The 6221-nt window shown below is 57.4% G+C and overlaps 1 long non-coding RNA gene and 1 pseudogene across 1 annotated transcript in view; one reads left to right on the top strand and one right to left on the bottom strand.

Annotated features, from left to right (window-relative positions):
• The window catches only part of LOC102043268, a 33677-nt pseudogene extending 27743 nt beyond the window's left edge, over positions 1–5934 (bottom strand).
• Positions 5935–6021: 87 nt separating this feature from the next.
• Positions 6022–6221, top strand: part of LOC115949014 — a 2987-nt gene continuing 2787 nt past the window's right edge. The window contains exon 1 of the long non-coding RNA XR_004082704.1: positions 6022–6176. This is a non-coding gene — a long non-coding RNA (uncharacterized LOC115949014). The remainder of the gene's footprint in view (positions 6177–6221) is intronic.

The raw sequence follows: 6221 nt of genomic DNA, 5'->3' as shown, positions 1-6221 counted from the left end.
CCAAAGGGGGACGGGCCCTACCAGCTGCGGGTGCTGCTGGAAACGCCGCCCCGGCGCGGGCTGACCTGCAGCTGCCAGGTGGAGCACGTCAGCCTGGAGCAGCGGGGGCGGATGTGGGAGCTGCTGTCTCTGCACAACAACGGCCTGCACAAATGGGCGGTGACGTTTCCTGGCTCTGCTCTCTGCTGCGTTCAAACCACGTCATGAACAGAGAGCAAAACTCCCCCGAATGGGATTTCCTGGGCTGCAAAGCTCGGCGAGGCCCGTGCCTTTTGTAACCATTCCTACACCGGTCCTGCTGAGTCCTTTCACTGGAATCTGCCCCAAGATTTCAATCACGGTGTGGGGCGGCTTCGGCCCCGCAGGGAGGCGGCCCCGATCCGGTGCGGCCCGCGGAGCTCCCGCCGCGCCCCTTTATAAATCCCACTCCCCCCACTTTTCCCGCACTGCCTCGGTGGGCTCCCCCTGCCTCAAAACAGCCCAGAGGCGCCTGCCCCGGGGGCGTCCCTGCAACGGGGTCCCTCCTATCTCGAAAAACAGAACAAAGTTAAAAAACCCTACGTAATTGCCACAAATGGCCCCAAAAAGCGAAGCGGCCCCCGGGAAGATGCTTATGCGGGTGTTAACAGACGGGCTGCAGCCAGGGGAGCGGCAGAGCACACACATCGATTGCAGGTGGGCATCTGCCATGCTCGGAGGCTGTTGGTGTTTATACTTCAGGCAGGTAAATTGAATCCAAATTGTCAGCGGTTTCCACCACCTGCTCTTTCGTCTCTTTTTTTCTTGGCGGATTTTATGCCGCTCCCTTCCACTCCACAGAGCTAAAAAGGAAAATCCCTGGCTGCCCCTTGGCCTTCCTGATCTGCCTTCCACAGCTCCAGCCCTATGCTTTCTCCTCTTCCCTTTACTTTGCACCAGATTCTCCCTCCTCCTCCCCCTGACAGTTCAGAGGGAAGAGATTTCTCCTCTTCCCAGCTGCCTGCCTGTGGAGCTGGACCCGCCGTGGGGCTGGTTAATGTTGGAGCGAATTATGGCAGCGATTATTGGGGTTGGCTGGGTGTGGCCGGGTGCCCGATGTCACCAAAATCACTCTGTCACTGCTGTCCTGAGGCTGGGCCGGGAACAGAACACAAGGAGAGGCTCCAGGGTCAGGGTAAGGACAGGGAGAGGTCACTCATGGGCACAACACATCTGACTTGGGGAAATTAATTGAATTTATTATTGTTGGGGATAAGGTGTTGTTGTTGTTGTTATTGTTGTTGTTGTTTGCATGTTTGGGTTTTTCCGGTCAGGCAATTTCTTATCCCATCTTCTACTTGAAAGATCAAACAGTGAGGTGGAGAGAGGGGAGACAAATAGGGGCAAACAAACAAAAAGGCCACGCATTCTCCCTTGCCACGGGAATGGCTCAGCCAGAGAATGGAGAGTTTGGAAGTCTTGGCTGGGGACTGACTTCTCTGTCTGGGGCGAAATGTTTCTCAGGAATTGCAGAAATACCTCAAGAGGTTTTGCGGTGCACTCCGAGGCTCTGGGGGGTGGGAGCTGATTCCCGGTGCTTTCGGGGACGGCAGAGAGAGCGAGCAGCCATGCGTGGTGCGGAGAGCAGGCGCCCCTTTCCCGGGACGGGGCTTTGCTGTCGCCTCGCTGCCCTCGTCGCCATCCCTGCGGCTGCCGGGGGTGGTGCCGAGGTCCCGCGCTGCCCATGGGACCCGCCTGACCTCGCTGCCCCCCAGGGTGGGTCGGTGCGGGGACAAGTCACTGTCCCGGGGGTCCCCAAAGGAGCGGTGTCCCCGTCCGATCATGATTGTAACTTCACCAAAGGGGAAGTCTAGGCTCGATGGGGGAAAGGGCTGGGATTAGGATTTGTTTGTCTGTGGTGCTGTTGCTGGTCTTGTTTGCCTGTCTTGTTATTTACATATATATATATATATATATATATACACATATATACATATATATACACATATGTATATTCTAGTAAAGAACTATAATAGTTTCTTTTCCCATACCTGTGCCTGAAAGCCCCATAATTTCAAAGGTATATTTTGGAGGGAGGGGATAGTACTTTCCGTTCCAGGAAGGTTGCTGCCTTCCTTGGCAGACATTTCTCTTTTAAACCAGGACAACTGCCAAGCAAATCACAGCAGAAGTAAAACAAATCCTACCAAAACCACCTTCTCCTCACCTCTGCCTTCTTCCCAGGCCTTGCTTTCTCCCAGATTCCCTCCCTTCTCCCCAGGAGAGGCACAGGGGATGGGGGTCACAGCCCGGTCATGTCACAGCCTCCCTTTCAGGGACAGGTATCCTCGTCCTGCTCCAGCCAGGGGACACGGTCCCTCGGGAATGAGCTGCTCCAGCCTGGGGTCCCTCCCACAGGACACAGTCCCTTGGGAACAGGCTGCTCCAGCAGGGATCCCCCACGGCCTCACAGGTCACGCCAGGAGCCACTTCCATGGCTCTGCAGGGGCTTCCCAGGGGCTCGGGGGAAGATCTGAGAGAGGCTGAAAAGAGAGAAGATCTGGAGAGCCTCAGGGTCTCTCTCAGTCATCTCCGGCTCTGGGCTGGGCTCTTGTGGAGCTGCAGGTGGGTCCCTGCTCCATCCCGGCCTCAGCCACAGCTCCCAGTGCCTCCAGCTCCAGGTGACCCTAAGCTCCCAGTGGTTCAGGGCAGCAGCGGTTCCTCGGCCTCCTGCCTGGGCCAGGACATTCTGGGATGTGCAAATCTCAGCATTTCCTGGGAGAGCAGCACACTGCAAGGGCTGGGGCAATTTATCCCATGTACCCAAGCTGCACCTCACCCAGCTGATTCTCCCATCACTCCTGGTCCTTGAGCGCGGCCTGGTGAGAATGGAGGGGAGGAACAGTTCTGGGCAGCCCCACACCTTCTCCCTCGGGGCTGCCCCAGGGCTCAGCCCCACATCGCTTTGATCTCCCCCAAAAAAGGAAAACTGCCCCAGACTCCTTCAGCTGAGCAGAGGATGGGACAAGGTTTAGCAGAACACTCCTGATATTGTTTTTCCCGAGTCTGGAAAGAACCAGCCAAACCGAAGTGATGTGGGACCCCCAGCAGCGCCTCTCTGCTGTCCCAGCTGAAGCCCTCGCTGGCTGCTCCAGGCTCAAGGGCAGACCGGGAGCTCTGGGAAGGGGCCCCGGCTCGGGCCGCAGCCCCCGGGGCAGCCCCACGGCCCCCACGGCAGCTCCAAGTCTCCTCCAGCCGGGATGGAACGTGGCAGGGGGAGCGGGGGAAGGGACGGGACTGCCGGAGCCAGGGGAACGCGAGGGACACCGGGGGCGCTTCACAAGCATTTAATGCAAAAGATAAAATCATAAGAAAGGCAAATGCAACAGCAACAGCGTCACCATAGCACAGGGCCACACGAGGACATGTCCCACTGGAGTGCGGTGACGCTGGCCGGATGCTGGGCACCCACCAAAGCCGCTCTCTCACTGCCCTCCGCAGCCGGAGAGAGGAGACAAAATTTAACCAGGGGTTCAGGAGTTGAGATAAGGACCACAACAGTTCCCTCATCAAACACCATCATGGGCAAAACAGGCTCAAAAGTGGAGATATTAATTGAATTTATTGCTAACAAACTCAGAGCAGGATAGTGAGACATAGAAGAAAACCCCTTCAAAACAGCTTCTTCCCTCATGCCTCCCTCCTTCCAGCTGCACCTCCTACTCTGACAGTCCAGGGAGACAGGGAATGAGACCATGCTCAGTTCATCCCCCATGGCTTCTCCCTCTGCTCAGGGACAGGAATAATTTTCGTGCTCAATACTGGAGTCCCTCCCATAGGAAAGTTCTCCAGGAACTTCTCCAAGCTGAGTCCATCCCATGGGGCACAGCCCCCTCCAAGTGCTGCAGCGTGGGTCACTGTGCCCCGGGGTCAGTCCTGCCAGGACAGGCTGCTCCAGCGGGGCCCTCTGGCCACGGGGGCACAGCCTCCTCTCAGGCACCCCCGTGCTCCAGCGTGGCTGCTCCAGGGGCTGCAGGGGGATCTCTGCAGCCCCATGGTTCTCCATGGGCCATCAGTCTGCAATTCCCACTCTCAGTCTGCATGCCAACGGATGTTTCTGCCCCTACATTCATCCAGGTGCCCATGAGGAGACAGGAAAATGTGGAGCACCCCCAGCCAGGACCACAGGTCAGCAGGGCTCTGCCCAACAGCGGTCACTGGGGATCATCCAACACAGATCCTCCCTTGGGGGATGGAGCTGGAGCAGCGCACAAAGCTCTTCCTGCACTCGGGGCACTCACAAGGCTTCCCTTAGTGGTGCCTCTGTTGGTGTTTGGTCAAGTAAGAGCTCTTGGTGAAGCTTTTCCCACACTCCCCACACTTGTAGGGCCTCTCCCTGGTGTGGATGCGCCGGTGGGTGGTGAGGGAGGAGCTGCGTTTGAAGCTCTTCCGGGCAGCGGAAGGGCCTCTCATCCGTGTGAATGCGCTGATGCAGGAGGAGATGGGAGCTGGTCCGAAATCTCTTTGCACACTCAGGACACTCATAGCGCCGTTCTCCACTGTGGATCTTCTGATGTTGGATCAGGTCAGACCTGGTGCTGAAGCTCTTCCCACACTCCCAACACTCAAAGGGCCGTTCCCTGGAGTGCAGGCGCTGGTGGACGAGGAGGTTGGAGCGGTCATTGAAGCTCTTCCCACATTCCTTGCAGTTGTAGGGCCGTTCCCCTGTGTGAATTATCCGGTGGCGAATCAGACAAAAGCTATCGCTGAAGCTCTTCTCGCATTCCAAGCATTTATAGGGCCGTTCCCCAGTATGGACCTTCTGGTGGCTGAGCAGGCTGGACTTGTGGCTGAAGCTCTTCCCACATTCCAAACATTCATAAGGTCGTTCTCCAGTGTGAATTCTCTCGTGATGAATCAGGGCGAACCTCTCATTGAAGCTTTTCCCACACTCCAAGCACTCATAGGGCCTTTCCCCGCTATGGATCGTCTGGTGCTTGGTCAGACTGGAGCTCCAGCTGAAGCTCTGCCCACACTCCAAGCACTCATAGGGCTTTTCCCCAGTGTGGATCACCTGGTGCTGGAACAGGTTGGAGCTACCCTTGAAGCTCTTCCCACATTCCCCACACTTGTAGGGCCATTCCCCCGTATGGATCACCTGGTGTTTCTTCAGACAGGAGTTGTAGCTGAAGCTCTTCCCACATTCCAAGCACTTGTAAGGCTTCACCCCACAAGGCTTCTCCACCAGCTCTGAGCTCTGGCTGGATCTCCGGCCACCCTCCTGGCTCAGGGGGGCTCTTTCCTCCTCACAGCTCCCTGGGCTGGGTTTGCAGCCACTCCTCGTGCGGAATCTCCAGGGCTTTTCCTCGTCCTCCATCCGGCCACAGCTTGGGCATAAAAAATCCTGGTTTGGGGGAAAAAACAAGATGAGAGTGCCTTGGGATGGGGGTTTCTACTGCCCAAGAACATCTCAGGAAGTCACTGGGTGTTTTGTGTTCATAGAAGTCTTCAAACTACCGAGATTCAGCCCAAAAAATCCTCCCAGGAGTTCCCCCTCTGTGATCTTCACACTTTGATGTTTCGCGGGTCCCCTTTCCTGTGCTGATGGGGGTCCCGTGGCTCCTGCTGTCCCCCCTCTCCAGGATCTCGCTTAGGGATGATCCGGCGATCCCACAGCCCCCGCCCGCGCTCTGCCGGCAGCAACCACCTGCGCCCCCTTCCTCCCAAAAACCCCCAATCAGTCGTGGACCCTCATTATCCACCCAACGGGCATTTGCGGTTTACCTTTGGAGTCCCCCTCTAAATACCCACCTCTCAAAAAAGCCCGCCAGGAACCCCCCGATATATTTGGGGCAAACTCCCCCTCCCAGCTCACCAGCGAGATGAAGAGGGGGAGGGAGAGAAGACGCTCCCGGGGCCTGCAGGGCCTCACACTCAGCGGGGACCGCACCTCGAACGTTCTTCTTTCTCCTCGTCTTCCTCCTCCTCTTCCTGCTCCTCCTCTTCCTCTCTTCCTCCTCTTCCCCCCGCTCCTCCTCCATCTTTCCTCCCACTCGTCCTCCTGTTGCTAATCCCGCCTCCTTCTCCTCTTCCTCTAATCCCGGCCCTTCTCATGCTCCTTTGTCTTCCCACCTCCTTCTCCTCCATCTCTTCTCGTGCTCCCCCCGGGCCCAGCGCCAGCGCTTTGTCCTCATGTCGGCTTCCACCTGTCCAAGAAGGTGAGGGAGGGGAGGTCCCAGGGGTCATGTCCCCCCTCCCCCAGA

The sequence above is a fragment of the Geospiza fortis genome, unplaced genomic scaffold (genome assembly GCF_000277835.1).
Source record: "Geospiza fortis unplaced genomic scaffold, GeoFor_1.0 scaffold290, whole genome shotgun sequence".
NCBI classification, from domain to species: domain Eukaryota; kingdom Metazoa; phylum Chordata; class Aves; order Passeriformes; family Thraupidae; genus Geospiza; species Geospiza fortis.
This window is presented reverse-complemented; position numbering and strand designations above follow the sequence as displayed.